We start from the raw sequence: 14,186 nt of genomic DNA, 5'->3' as shown, positions 1-14,186 counted from the left end.
CTGCCTTTAGTTTCCTCCTCTGTACGAAGAAAACAATCATGCTGATCTTGTATATTCTCTTCTTCTAGTTTAGGTAACAAAGTTGCTGGATTTAAAACATTACATCGCTTGATGTGTATGTGGCTAGCTAAAAGCGTCAACTCATACCCAGACAAGCGAGCACTCTTGAGATGTTGCGTTTTTGTTCTGTTCAAAAGAGTATCTACCATAACAACAAGAGTGTGATCTAATACCAATCCAGCACATTGACGAATAGAAATCGCCGCTGCTGCTGTTGCTCTGAGACAACTAGGCAATGCCTTGGCTACTGGATCCAAAGTAGCCAAAAAATAGGCACATGGCCTTTGTTTGTCTCCAAATTGTTGTGTTAAAACTGACAATGCACAACCTTCCCGTTCATGCACGTAGAGTGTAAAAGGCTTACTATAATCTGGAGTACCCAACACAGGAGCAGAACACAAAGCAGTCCGTAGATCGGAAAAACTCTTCTGACATTCGTCAGTCCAAGGAAGAGGTTGGGGTGTGTCTTTTAGAGTAAGTGCCAATAGAGGTTTAGCCAATAAGGAAAACTTTGGAATCCACTGTCTGCAATAAGAGGTAATGCCCAAAAACGCAAGTACTTCCTTTTGTGTGGATGGTACAGACATTCGTGAAATTGCATGAATTCGTTCTGGGGTCAATCGCCTTCCCTCCTTCGACAAGAGATGACCTAAATAGGTAACCTCTTGGCGGCAATATTGTAACTTAGAAGGTGACACCTTATGATGTAAATCAGACAAATGACGTAAAAGCAAAACAGTCACATTTTTACAAACATCCTCTGAATCGGCAGCAATTAACAAATCATCCACATACTGAATAAGAGTAGCACCTGGAGGCAAAGAGAAAGCATCCAGCTGGGACTTCAAAGCTTGGCTATAAATGGAGGGATTCTCACAGTAGCCTTGAGGTGCACGTTTAAATCTAAAGCTTCGTTCTCCGAGAGAGAAACCAAAGAGATCTCTACTTTCCTCAGCAATAGGAATGCTAAAGAAAGCATTCCTAAGATCGATGACTGAGAACCAAGCAGCCGAAGCAGGTACCATTGTGAGCAAAGCAGTAATATCTGGGACAACAGGAAACTGAGGGACAACAATTTTGTTGACCTTTCGAAGATCAATCACAAAACGATATACAGGTGGCTTAGAAGGATCAGTACGTTTAAGAACAGGCAAAACAGGACTGTTGCAAACATTTCCTCTTGTTTCTTCAACAACACCCTTCTGAACTAAATCATAGACAATAGCCAACAGAGTTCCTTCACCATCGCTAGAAATCTTGTACTGAGGAATACGTGGCAATTGAACATCTGGTTTGACAGTGATCACGTAAGGTGGAATTTTGAGCAAACCAACATAATTCGGACCCGTGGCCCAAAGCATAGCAGGAAGGGAACGCAATTCAAGTGGAAGTTGATCTTTAGACAAATACATAGGGGAAACCAATTTGTCACCCAACGTAAGATGTACACCAGAGGGGGAACAATACAACGTTGCATGTAGACGTTTCAATAAATCCAAGCCCAACAAATTCTCACCGCAACCCGTCGTTAAAATTAGCGGGGCTTCCAAATCATAAGGACCTATAGAAATGGGCAAAGGACATGAAACTGGGTTGCTAACTGGGGCGCCAGAGAATCCTACAGAAACATTCGTTAAGCCAGACAAAGGTGCCCCAGGGAGTTTGGAGTGAATAATAGAACTTCTCATCGCACCAGTATCCAAAAGAAACGGCTCTGAAACACCCAATGCAACAACGTTAACACAAGGCCCATCCTGATCCACTGGAACTGATACCACTCCCTTGCTTTGTCTTTGGCTGTCCTAGCTAGTAGAAAAATCAGAATTTACGTCCTCAACACAGTAGTCGTCATTGTAATATTGTGCAGACTGAGAATACTGTTGATCAAAATAATTCATAGTATTCTGAGGGGGTAAGGAACGCTGTCCTTGAGACGGTGCACCTCGCCCTCTACCCCTAGGTGCTGACTGTAAACCACCACGGCCTCGTGGCCCTGATAAGCCACCATTACGCTGTGATAAAACCGGATAACTATTCTTGAAATGACCTTCCTCTTTACAATAGGCACATTATTAGGACCCAATGGAGGTCGCGGAACAAAAGATGTAGGTCTCTGTAACAATCTCTGAAACTGTGGAGGCTGTTGCAATTGACGCTGAGCAGGATGAGGGGGATAGGCTTGTTGCAAAAGAACCATCGTTTTCAACTCTTTAGTCTTTTTCTCTATTTTATCATTTTCTTCCTTATCCCTATTCTCGTAATACTGAGCAGTAGCTAATATCTGTGCAGATGAAGAAACAGCCCACGAACTTTCGGAGTCTTTCAATTTATGCGATAATTCAAGAAGTAAATTAAATACAAATGTATCCACAAATAATCGCTGTCCACCCTCCGTACTCATATCCTGACCACTGTGGTTGATGAACGTCTCTTCGAAACGAGTAAAGAAATCGGAAACACTCTCATCTTTCTTCTGTTTACACGCAGCTAACTTATCCCAATTAACTCGGAGGGCGGGCATCATCGTTTTCATGAGAGCTATTATTCTACCAGGCAATTCAGTGATCAAATCATCGGATTTAGCACCACCTACTTGTGCAGCATCCGCGGCAGTTAAAGAAGCCCAATTACCACCTAAAGCTTGATCGTGGTCCTCCTTACGAATCCGAGTCCATAATGCTTGAGGGACTACATTTTCCATCAGCAAATCAATATCTGCCAAATTCATAACGCACGCATCAACAGTCTGGGACAACTCTTTGTAATATCCAGCAGGATTCTTACGAGGGTCCGGTAAAGACTGTTTAAGCACCAGAACTTCAGATCTGTTCCAAGGAACATGTACCCATATACGCTGAAAATGAGCAGGGACAGGCGGATTAGCAGCCTGATCTCCTTCCCTCCATATCGGAGGAACTTCTCGCATAGGATAGTGTTTTATTTTACGCCGAACCACAGGATCAGGTTCGAGAGATGTTTGAGGAAAGAAGGAAGACCTAAAAGTAATAAGTGTTAGAACAGCTTCCTCGACATCGGAACCCACAATAAGTCCTTTATCAAATTTAGCCTGTATATCAAACAAACCCTGAGGAGGTAAATCCAATTCCATATCTTCCCATCCTTTAACAAGAGTATTACACATAATGTTAAAAACATATCTCTGTGTGGGCGCATTCCACTGAAGAAAAGTATCCAGAATATCGCGCACGGTATACTGTGGACCACTCATGATCCAATTGTGAGCGAGAGAGTCTAACTTAATTCGTTCGTCAGTATCCAGAATTTGACTACGGGATTGTCTTCGGGACGAAGCAGGAGTCAAATTAAGAGACCCGAAGAAAGGCAACAAAAGACTGGAAATGGTATCAACTAAACGTTGACAAGCTATAGGAGAATCAGACAGTAAGACTGGAGACATCGTGTTAAGCACAGCAGGAAAAGAACTGTCAGTAGTGAAAGAAACTGACGGTGAAGGAGACTGAGGTACAGAAGTCGGGGGCAAAGGATGTGGGGGTGGAATTACTGGAAGAGGCAATTGCGGAGGTACTGGAACAACTGGTTGGACAACAGGTTGCTGAACGACAGGTTGTAATGGGGGTGCATTAGCACCTAATACATAAGGTGGAGGTAATCTCAACAAATGAGACATTAAAGGATCTTCATCAAGATCTTTACTCTTTGTAGAAGGAGGCAATACAGGATAACATCTATCTATTGCCATATGATGCTGTTGTTCAGAAATTTCAATAATTTGATCAATTTCATTATTCTTAAACTGTTGAGCAGCCTGTAGGATCGTCATATCCTGTGCTTTCTTATCTTTCTTTGCCTGTTTAATTTCTTTCTGTTTGGCTTCCTTACGCCATAGGCGGAAAGAGTCAAACATTGCCGGCCGGGCTTTTCTTTTAAATAAAATTGTTTCTAAATGATCTAATATGTCAGGCTCAAAGCTACCATTTTGTGGCCACTGCAGAACACCATCTTTCTTTGTATATCGAATCCATGTTTCATTAAAAATAATTGGACCAAGACCATGTTTTGAATAGAGCTCATAAGTGGGAGTTCCAACCGGAGGAATTGGACAAGAGTCCTCTAGCTGGGAATCCCTATCACAAGTAAAACAGCAAAACTTCTTAAACTTACTAAGTCCAGGCATTTCGTAACAAACTGGACTATTCTCAAACTTCTAGGGGTTTAAGGCAATTAATACAGCACAAACGTGCTTACCCCTCGGCTTCGACTAATGCATTTGTCGAATAACAAAAAGCAAAACAAAAGAGTGGGCGCAACCCACAAATACTTAACTAAATATTTTCTCACACCAATAGGTGTCCGTCTAACGTCTCGCGATACCAATCATCACCAGAGGGCCAAGGCAGGGCGACAGTCAGGGCAGCAGTCGTCTGCAGCCGTCGGAAAGGAGTAGCCTCGCTGCAAAAGACTTTCGGTCCACTTTCGACATACAGGGATCGCTTTACCTGGTTCGCGAATCCTCCAGAATTTTCTTGCGAGGCTCCTCACGACCTTCGGGCTGAACCGCTACCACTGAAGTCGCCCCACGTTGGGACGCCAATTGGAGAACTTGGCCTTATGGGCCGAGCGGCGCAGGGCACGCCTGAAATCTCCGGGTTCACCTGCCTTATCAGACAGAGACACGAGACACTCTGTTAGGTGTAGAAAATCAGGTTTATTAGCTGCAGCTAAGCACAGTTGTCCAAGAAGTACACCAATGGTAGGTTCTCAGGAGACTGCCACTTCATTCCGTGGCGAACAGTCTTTTATACCATACATATTTACAATGCCTACTCCCAAAACATACAAAACTGACAAATGAGAAAAGTTTGAAAACAAGCTATCAAGTATCTTGTATACGCCCTTCTTTCAGACCCCGTGTTCTCCCCTCCCCTCAAGTTAATCAATGCTAGTGCATGTAATTCAATTTGCAGGTGGCAGGACGTATTTGCGAGCCTCAAAGGATAGTTGTGTAACAGGAGAGTACACGGAGAGATTAGTGAAGGCCAGTCAAACAAGATAAAGTAAAGGAAGAATGGTGAGACCCAAACAGTCAACTAAGACAAGGATCAATCAGTCTAGACATGGATTAACTAACTCGGCCAGACCCTGACATCAGTTTCACAAACAAGGACAAAGGGTTACTTTTTAACAGGAGAGACGAGCAGCTGAAAAGGCAAAAACACTATGTTCACCGTGTCGCCTGAGTGAGGGCAACATAAAATGGCGGCCGTCACAAAATGGCGGCTGACTACGAAGCGAAGTCGGAAATTACAGAACCTCAAAGGGCCTCTTCCACTCTCATGCAAACAATACAAACTGAGCAATAGTGTAATATTTGGAGGGCTCAACACCCAACGCTCAAACAAATTATTCCTTACTGGTTTGTACATGACTCTATCTCAAGATCAAGGATCAACTACTGGCTACTTTTTTTGTATCTAGTGAAGAACACAGATATTCAACCTTAATTCTTGTCAGATCATTCTCCCATAGTGCTAAAGTTCAGATATCCTGAGCACACCACGTCTTGGAGATTTCAACCCTAATCCCTAAGATTTGAGTCTTATGAATTGGTCATTGAATTATTTAATATTACTTTAGGATTGGTACCCCAAGTTCTTACTGTGTTGTAAATGTTTTAAGTCTATATAAGAGGTCCCTGTATAGCCAATGATGCTGTCATACTTAAGTCGCTGCAAGGACACATCGCTCGCCTCAAACAGTCCCTTTCTCTGCAAGAGCAAGAATTTGTGAATACTAAAGGTGAACGAATATTCGCTAGGATTAGCGATATTTTATACAAGTTCAAGCAAACAGAGGAGCAGGAGACATGCCATTTTGGGTTGGGTGCTCAGGCTCGTTCATTCGTTCGGAGAAGCGAATGTGCCTCGCAAACGCAAGATATATTGTGCGTGTTTGCTTAGTACAGAGCCAACCTTTACTCCGCTAAAGTCTCAACCCCATCAGAATTGTCGGACGAATATTTTAACCAAGTAACCCCTGCTTGGCTAGAGGGAGAGCCCGGGAGCTCTTAAATCAACCTATCAGTGGATGAGAACCTTTCTGCTATTAGACTGCTATCTAGTGGAAATTCTCCTGGGCCACATGGCCTGACCAATGATTTTTTTATATAAAGCATTTGCAGATATACTCTCTCCCTATCTGCTTTGTAAGTTTGAGGAACCAATCCAAATAGTGTGCTTCCTCAATCCATTAGAAAGGCTACAATGATCACTCTCTTCAAATCTTATGGGCCACATTGTTCATAATATAGACCTCTTTCACTATTAAATACTGATAACAAAATCCTGATAAAAATACTTGCTATCAGGCTAGAACCTCATGCTTTATTTGGTTCTGCCGGACCACTCTAGATTTGTGACGGGGTGCTAAGTGCTACTGAAAATACTTACTTTTATGTTGGGCATTCACCACACAGACTCTGAATTATTTGATTCACTGGAATGGGCCTGTATGTAGTACTAGCTAGACATGGCCTGGGTAGACATCTCATTAGCCTCATTTCGCTTCTCTGGAAAAAGCTACTGGCTGACAATATATATAAATGGACACCTATCAGATGGCAACCCCATCAGAAGAGGTACAAGACAAGGATAACCTTTGTCGCATCTTTTATTTGTGAATGCCATAAACCCTCGGCCTCCGCATATCAGAAACTACAGCCTCACCGGGGCACATCTAGTGGCATAACATTAGCCCCTGCAATGCAGGGGGCACCCGAGCTCCAGCACTGTGCAGGGGCAGCGGGCCCCTGGCCTGAGTGCTCCAGCCTAGGTCCGGGAGTAGGGTGGCCTTTCTTTTACTTTGCAGGAGGGACCTTTAAGGTTCAATACAACACTAGTTATATACATTCATTTATATATAAAGTTTTATATAGCGCAAACATGACCCTTGCAGGGTATCATAAAAGGCAAATAATTAATAGTGCTAAATATACTGTGCACAGCAGTAAATATTAATCATATTATTAATGAAACTGTCTGATTTGGGTCAGCTTAGTGGACCTAAAAGATAAACTGGAAAATGGAAAACTAACTATAGTATACACTTGGTTAATGCATGTCTTGAAACATCAGTCCTATGTTGAAAGAAAACTATGCAAGGCCTTGACAGATCTGGAAACTCTAGTGGCTAAGTGGATAATAAAAATACCTCTGGCTATGACAGGCGTGTAGCTATTCTTAAAATGCTAATTCTCCCACAATTTGCATACACATTTATTAATATCCCCATCTGGCTCTCTAACAACATTTTTTAGGAAATTAAGAATCATATTATTGCAATTAATTTGGGCTGGGAAGAGCGTGTTAGTTCTGCGGTATTTTAACTGGAGTGATAGAAGCCAGGAGATTAGCTGTACTGGGTTCCCAAAACTATACCGCACATGTTTATTTTGCACAGATCTAGCTCTACACTGTAAGTACTATTATGGAGAAATGTATGTTTGGTGCAAGGGCACTGATAACTGCAGTTTGTAATGACCCCTTGAAGCTAGAGAGATGAAACTAAGAATGTCCATAATTTGACTCACGCATGAGGGAATATCACCCAATTGATGTCCTTGTCTCATGTTTACACTATTAGTGAACTACACTTTCCTAACACCGTGCATTGAAGCCGTGTTGAGTAAACTAGGTCTGGCTAAACGAGGTGGTTTGTTTCCCACTGGCAAGTTTATCAGCTGCAAAAATTGAATGAAAATGGCCTAACAACTCCATTAGATCGATGGGCTTGGTACAGATTGCAGCACTTGGCACTGTCAATTTGACACACACTCTTGCCGGGTGCAGCCCACGCACAAGGCTGATGGAAGGATGAAGGACCCTGCTAGATTGGTCTCATGTTAAGGCTGAAGTTGCACAAAAAGCAACCTATGACATTAACTAAAGCTAAACAATAATGGATACAAGACACTGGACCCACCTTGACGGAGGAGGCATGGAAATATTCCTGTAGACTAGTCAAGTGTATGCCTTTCACTAATAGGCATGAATGGATTTATTCTAAATTCCCGCATAGGATGTCTGACACACCCATTTAATAGCTAATTTTGATACACAGGGCCATATGTATCATTGAAATTCGCATTCGCAAAGGCCGAAATTCGCAGAATTTCAGCCTTTGCGAATGCGAATTCTCAATATGGTATGTATCATGCAAATGTGGTTAACAATACGGAATCACACAATTTGCGATTGCATTTAAGGAATCGCAAAAATTGTGATTCCTTAAATGCAATGTATGAAGCAAAAAAATATTGCAAATTGACCCTAAGGATTCGCAAATTACCACCAACTTCAAGTTGGTGGTAAGTTGCGAATTCCTTTGAAAAAGCATTTTATTAAAAAACAAAAGGTGTTATGTGACGCTCATACATGCCCTTAAGGCGCACACATGTCACATGTCATTTTCAGGGGTGCAGCTGGGTGTCCTTTGGACACCCCTGCACCCTTGAAAATATTTCCCATTTGCGATTAGCTAATTGCTAATCGCACATTTCCCCTTCATTCCTATGGGCCTCCTGGCCCATAGAAATGAATGGGAAATTATTCCTTAATTGCGATTAGCAATTTGCTAATCGCAATTAAGGAATTGTAAGAAATCACTAAAAAGAAGCTGATTACTACATACATACCATTTTGCGATTTCTAAATAGCGATCCCTTTAAAATCGCTATTTAGAAATCGCAAATGGTGATGATGATACATATGGCCCTAAGTGGGCAGATGATTGCAACAGGTGTCAGAGTGAGGAGGCAGATATTTTGCACCTGGTATGACACGTGTTCGGTGATAGGAACTGTGAGAGGAAATGTGGAAACCGTATTATTTACCACACCGATAATTGCACTGCAGGGTTATGTGAAAGACATTCCTAATAATCATTGCCTTGTTATGGGTAAATCCTTACTACTTGCAAATCATAGATTAGCAATGCCTTGGATGAAGGGATTATTTATACAAAAATTAGATACAAAAGGAATCACTTCAAAAGACATTCAATTCCTTTGAAGGGGCTATACTATTCAAATGCCCTATTATCACAATCGACGTGCTACAAGTTTGTATATTAATCAATAAAAATAATTTGGTACAGGAACAAAATGTATTGGTAATTCCATAACGTGAGAAGGTGCAGCGCAGTGCAGGTGAAGACATATGAGTGGACAAAACAGTGCACAGAAAAACAAATGCCTTAACCATCAGGACATAGAATACAAAACAGAATCCACATAAATTAATTTGGCAGGATTTCATAACGTCCGGCATCCAATGCAAACATGGTTAAGACTGACCAGTTGACGTTTCAGCTTCTAGAAACCATCTGAGAGGGTCTTCCTCAGGACAGAACTGTAGCAACCTACAAAAAGATATAGGTACTGTCAGAGTATGATATAAAAGAAAGTAGAGCAAGATCTAAAACAATAATCCCAAAAAACAGCTCACCTGGCCAAAAGGATCATGTGTGAACCAAATTACATAAAAAACGAACCCAGATGATCAATGTTCCATAGATACCAGAGATTTCTCAAATTACCTACATGAAAAACAATGGGGCTAGATATCAGAATAAAAACAAAGAATAACAATTCTGTGCAAGAAATAGGTACTGTAAGAATGGGTGAAAGAGTATATCACTGCTAATAGACTAAAGCAGTTGATATCAGAGACTTATATGTAAAGAAATAAAGGAGTCAAGCCAAAGACTACTACATCGTAGAAAACGCATAGTGCCACAATTGTCCTGTGAGCACCCATTGCACTCAGAACAGCATTTCCAAAAAGGCTCCAATGAGTAAAGGAGAGAGTCACCATGTGTCAACCACTGTCCAGGGCTCAAAAAAGACATAAGAAAAATAGATTTCACTTAACAATATCCAACAAGTGACAAGGCATGAGAAGGGTCAGTAATCAAAATGTATGAATGCTAAGTGCAGGAGGGAATACGGGAGAGAAAACGTTCATGAATTACGTACCGACGTACTAAAGGGTGTATCAAAAACGGCTCCCTAAAATAAAAATGACCTGAGGCAATGGTTAAGACTCAGTAAATCAAAAAATCATCCAAACACAAAAGCCTGTAGAGGTTCCATGGAAGTCACCAGTGCCAGTCACTTTGAAAACTCGAACTGCACGTTGCCACCAACAGAAGGAAAATTAGTGGGTGAGCCCAACACGTATCTATTATTCTAATAGAAGCAAAGGAAGGCAAACAAAACACAATAACTGTCATTCCATGCTTAATGGAGCCAGTGTAACTACTTTAAGTAACATTCTGAAACGTGCAACAAACGTTAGCACCAGCAGGTCGTGAAAGATAAACAAATACTATACACCGAAAATATATAACCCAAAATGAGCACATACATTACAAGGTGGGTCTAACAAAAAGGAACTGAGAACCAATCATGACAGAATACATGAACAGGCCCCTCTGTAGGAGCCATCTTGGAAGGTGCAAAATAACTATGCCCATCCCGATTGTCATAACGCAGAACATGCCATGCCCCCAACAAATCCTGTTCAGAATATATAAAACACAGTAAATGTATAAATGAAAGTCCCCAAATAAAACTTCATCTTCAACTAGTATGGCAATGAAGTGCAGATGAGAAAGTATAGGAAATAAAAGCAGAAATAAAAAGAGAAGTGAAGCGCAGAAACATGTCAGGCGTCCTCACAAAACCAAATAGGTTTGAGGGAAACAAATATGAATTCAACAATAAGGTGTGTAATATAACGTTAAACCTGACAAAATGATTGACATTTGGCTCCATTCAGCCATGGTATTCAAACCATTGTCCATAGATTTTAGACTTCCATTCCATTGATATTCTGAGCCAATAGATTGATATTGTGATTACCAGCCCTCTGATTATGGTTCAGTACTTAAATTACTTAAATTACATGCCAGATCATATAATCAGTTGAATGTCCATGTTGTTTGTAGTGTTCAACCAAAGGTGCTCCAGGCTGTGTCACAGATGATCCTATGTGGTGTTCAATGTGCATGGTTTGATCTTCTGTGAAGTCTTGTATGAAGGGATTGGTGCCTACGTTAAAGGAATGGAAAAAAGGATTCTGCAGCACACATAGAAAGAGGGAAAAGCCTCTTGTGATTGTTTTTGTTCAGGAAGATTTCCCTTCATGCACAAAAATAATCATCCGTGCAAAGCAGGCATCCCTGCACCATGGTGCAAATGTGCCTGCATTGGCTCATGGCAGCCCATTGTGTACCGGTGCAGGGGAAATAGATGTGGTGCATTCCTGTCCTTTTCTTTTGCCATAGGGCAGTGCAGCAGCAATGCCTGCTGCAGTGCCCTACGGCAAAAAAAACATAAATGAGGCCCTTTATATTTTGGGATACAATGTATATGTTGAGATGCCAAACTCAAGCCCACACAATGCAAAACAATACTAAATTACACGTTACATTTTTGCAAGGTCATAGAAAAACTGTTGATTATGTTTTAATTGGGACCACAAAAATCCTTATGGTGACATTGGCATTGAAAGAAAGAGTTAGAGGTAACGGAAGACAGAGATTTAGACAAAGAAGCAGAATAGACAGTGATCAAGTAGAGAAAGTTTAGTTTCCCAAGGTGCCTCTTGGAAGGCAGGGACCCTGGGTAACTGCTCTCTTTGCCCATGCCTTAAACAGTTTCAGAGGCAACGTTAGGTGGGAGATAGCAAAACTCAAGCAGTTTCTGGTTCAAAATACGCGTATCCTGCATGAATCGGATATGCTGGTATGTGTGTTTGCTTGCGTGTTACCTTTTAATCTGGCAAAATTTGGAACACTTAGAAATACTAGCAAGAATCAGACCAGCCAAATGTCACGCATCTCGGGTTAATGTAACGCATATCAGTGATATATGCTCATCCCCGCAAGGATCGGGCATTATCACGCGTGGCACTTGGCAGGGCTCAGATGAATAAATAATGCTCTCGCTCTGTAAAGTCTGTGCCAGGCCGAGGTATTTTGTTTATACACGATGTCAATCAGTTTATGCTCTCTGCCCTTTTAGAGTGCACTATTGCCCTTGGAACTGGGCTAGCGTTCTCCCTTTCTATGCAATTAAGTGATTTGTTACTAGCACCCAAGTGTGCTGCTTAGACTTCCTATTACCTACCCCATGGTGGCTTTAAATCTCCTGAAGAAAGAAAGCGCAGAGAGGAGCGAGGGCACATCCTCCATAGCCCCATTCAACTCTGTCCTGTCCCAATAGTAGAATCATCATGTCCGACCAATGGCTTCTGCAACAGACGCTCTGTCCTGTCCTAGGCCAATTCAATAAAGACAACAGCTTTCCCAGCCGGCACCAGAGTAGCGCTACTTTCTGGCGGTTTAGCGCTCTTATGCTCCTCACGCCCCCCCAACTGAGAGCCCTGCCCTGGCACAGCACACATTGCAAGAGGCCACCGAAGTAATCACCCCACACGCTAGACAGGTAAGAAGTGTGCTCTCGCTCCAGTAGTCAATGTGGTTATAAAACCGATGTTCAAACGAAAAGTCTTTATAATAAGAAAATTGTGACGAGGTGCGTGCCTGAACATCATTTGGAGATAGACATACTTACATATCACAATGGTATTTCTCTATAAGCCTATTTAAATGTCAAACATTTCTGAAGACATAATTTTTTCATCAATCTTTTCTCTTGCCTGTATCGCTTTACAGGAAGATTGCACATACAGCACTTGTCTGTAAACTTTAAGTGAGGAATGCACAATTTAAAGAGTACAGGAGGTGAAGATTAAAAAGGTAGCAGTGACCAGCATACCCACGATAAACTCGAGTTTGCAAGCGCACACCATGTTGTTCTAGCTTATTTTCCAATTTTGACAAGGCTTCCCCCAAAAAATAAATATATATATATTATATGTTTAGGAAAAACCTGGCCCTGTGGGTCTGTCCATAATTATGAAGTGTGAGTAGCAGGGAGGGAAGGGAAGTCGGAAGTCCAAGATTTCACTGTCAATTGGTGCAAAACACTTAAGGGAGTATCAGATATTTTAAGACCATTAACATAGCATTCATCTTGTGAGTTGCAGCCTTCCTGTGCCCCAGATTGCAGTGAGCAGAGTCCAGGAAGTGGTAAGGAGGCAGACTAGTGCTGTCTCGAGTTGCAGCCTTCCTGTGCCCCAGATTGCAGTGAGCAGAGTCCAGGAAGTGGTAAGGAGGCAGACTAGTGCTGTCTCTTCCCCAAAACAAACATTAAAAAAAACGATTTCCATTTCTGTGATTTCTGTCTTGGCCTGTGGTTGTTACAGTTTAAAAATTGTAGTTTTAACCTGCCTGTGATTGGATATTTTATCACCTGTTTTGTGATTTAAACTTGTGTTTTTTCCTGCCCATGATTGCTTCCATTTAACTAGTTGAATTGTGGGATTTGCAGTCTAAACTCTGTAGTTTGTCCCTCTCATTGCTGATGACTTTCAGTTTTCCCTCCAAATTTGTCATTTTCTCTGTGCTAAGACCTGTGTGTTAAAACAGTGCACCCCCCAGCCACCATTTTGTGTTAACAAGCCAGTGAAACCAGCCCCCCTGCCTCCCCCCCAGCAACAGGGATGTTCTACATCAGAGGGTGCTTCTGTGAGCTGTTTAAACTGTGTTTACTAGGGACTGTGCACTTTTGTTTTGGGCTAGGAGAGGGAATAAAGCTTTATTCAAACAGTATTGTTAGATTTCAAGCTAGTGAGGTGTTGGACTTGGCCCGCAGGGCTGGTTCCCCCCTGAACTTTTTGCCTTATGTGTGACCCTGTGTCAGTGATTTTGGGTCTCTGCGCACTTTTTCCCTGGGTCCCGGAGTGAAAGTGCGTGCGTGTAGCATGGCTGGCCTGCCCTCCCATAGGAATGCATGGGGAATGTGTGTGTCCCTGGTAGTTCCTGATGCGTGGGGAGTGCAGGCTCGAGTTTAGTATGTGTAAACTCGTGAGAGTGAATGCTGCGAGATGGTGTCTGCGACATGTATGTGTCTAGTTGGGAAGTGCTACTTCTGGACATTGAGATATGTGTGCGTGTGCTGTGAGGGTGCTGGAGCGTGATTGGCTGGAGCTGGCTGGCATGCCAGGCTCCAGGAAGTCTGG

Source organism: Lissotriton helveticus, chromosome 3_2 (genome assembly GCF_964261635.1).
Source record: "Lissotriton helveticus chromosome 3_2, aLisHel1.1, whole genome shotgun sequence".
NCBI classification, from domain to species: Eukaryota; Metazoa; Chordata; class Amphibia; order Caudata; family Salamandridae; genus Lissotriton; species Lissotriton helveticus.
This window is presented reverse-complemented; position numbering follows the sequence as displayed.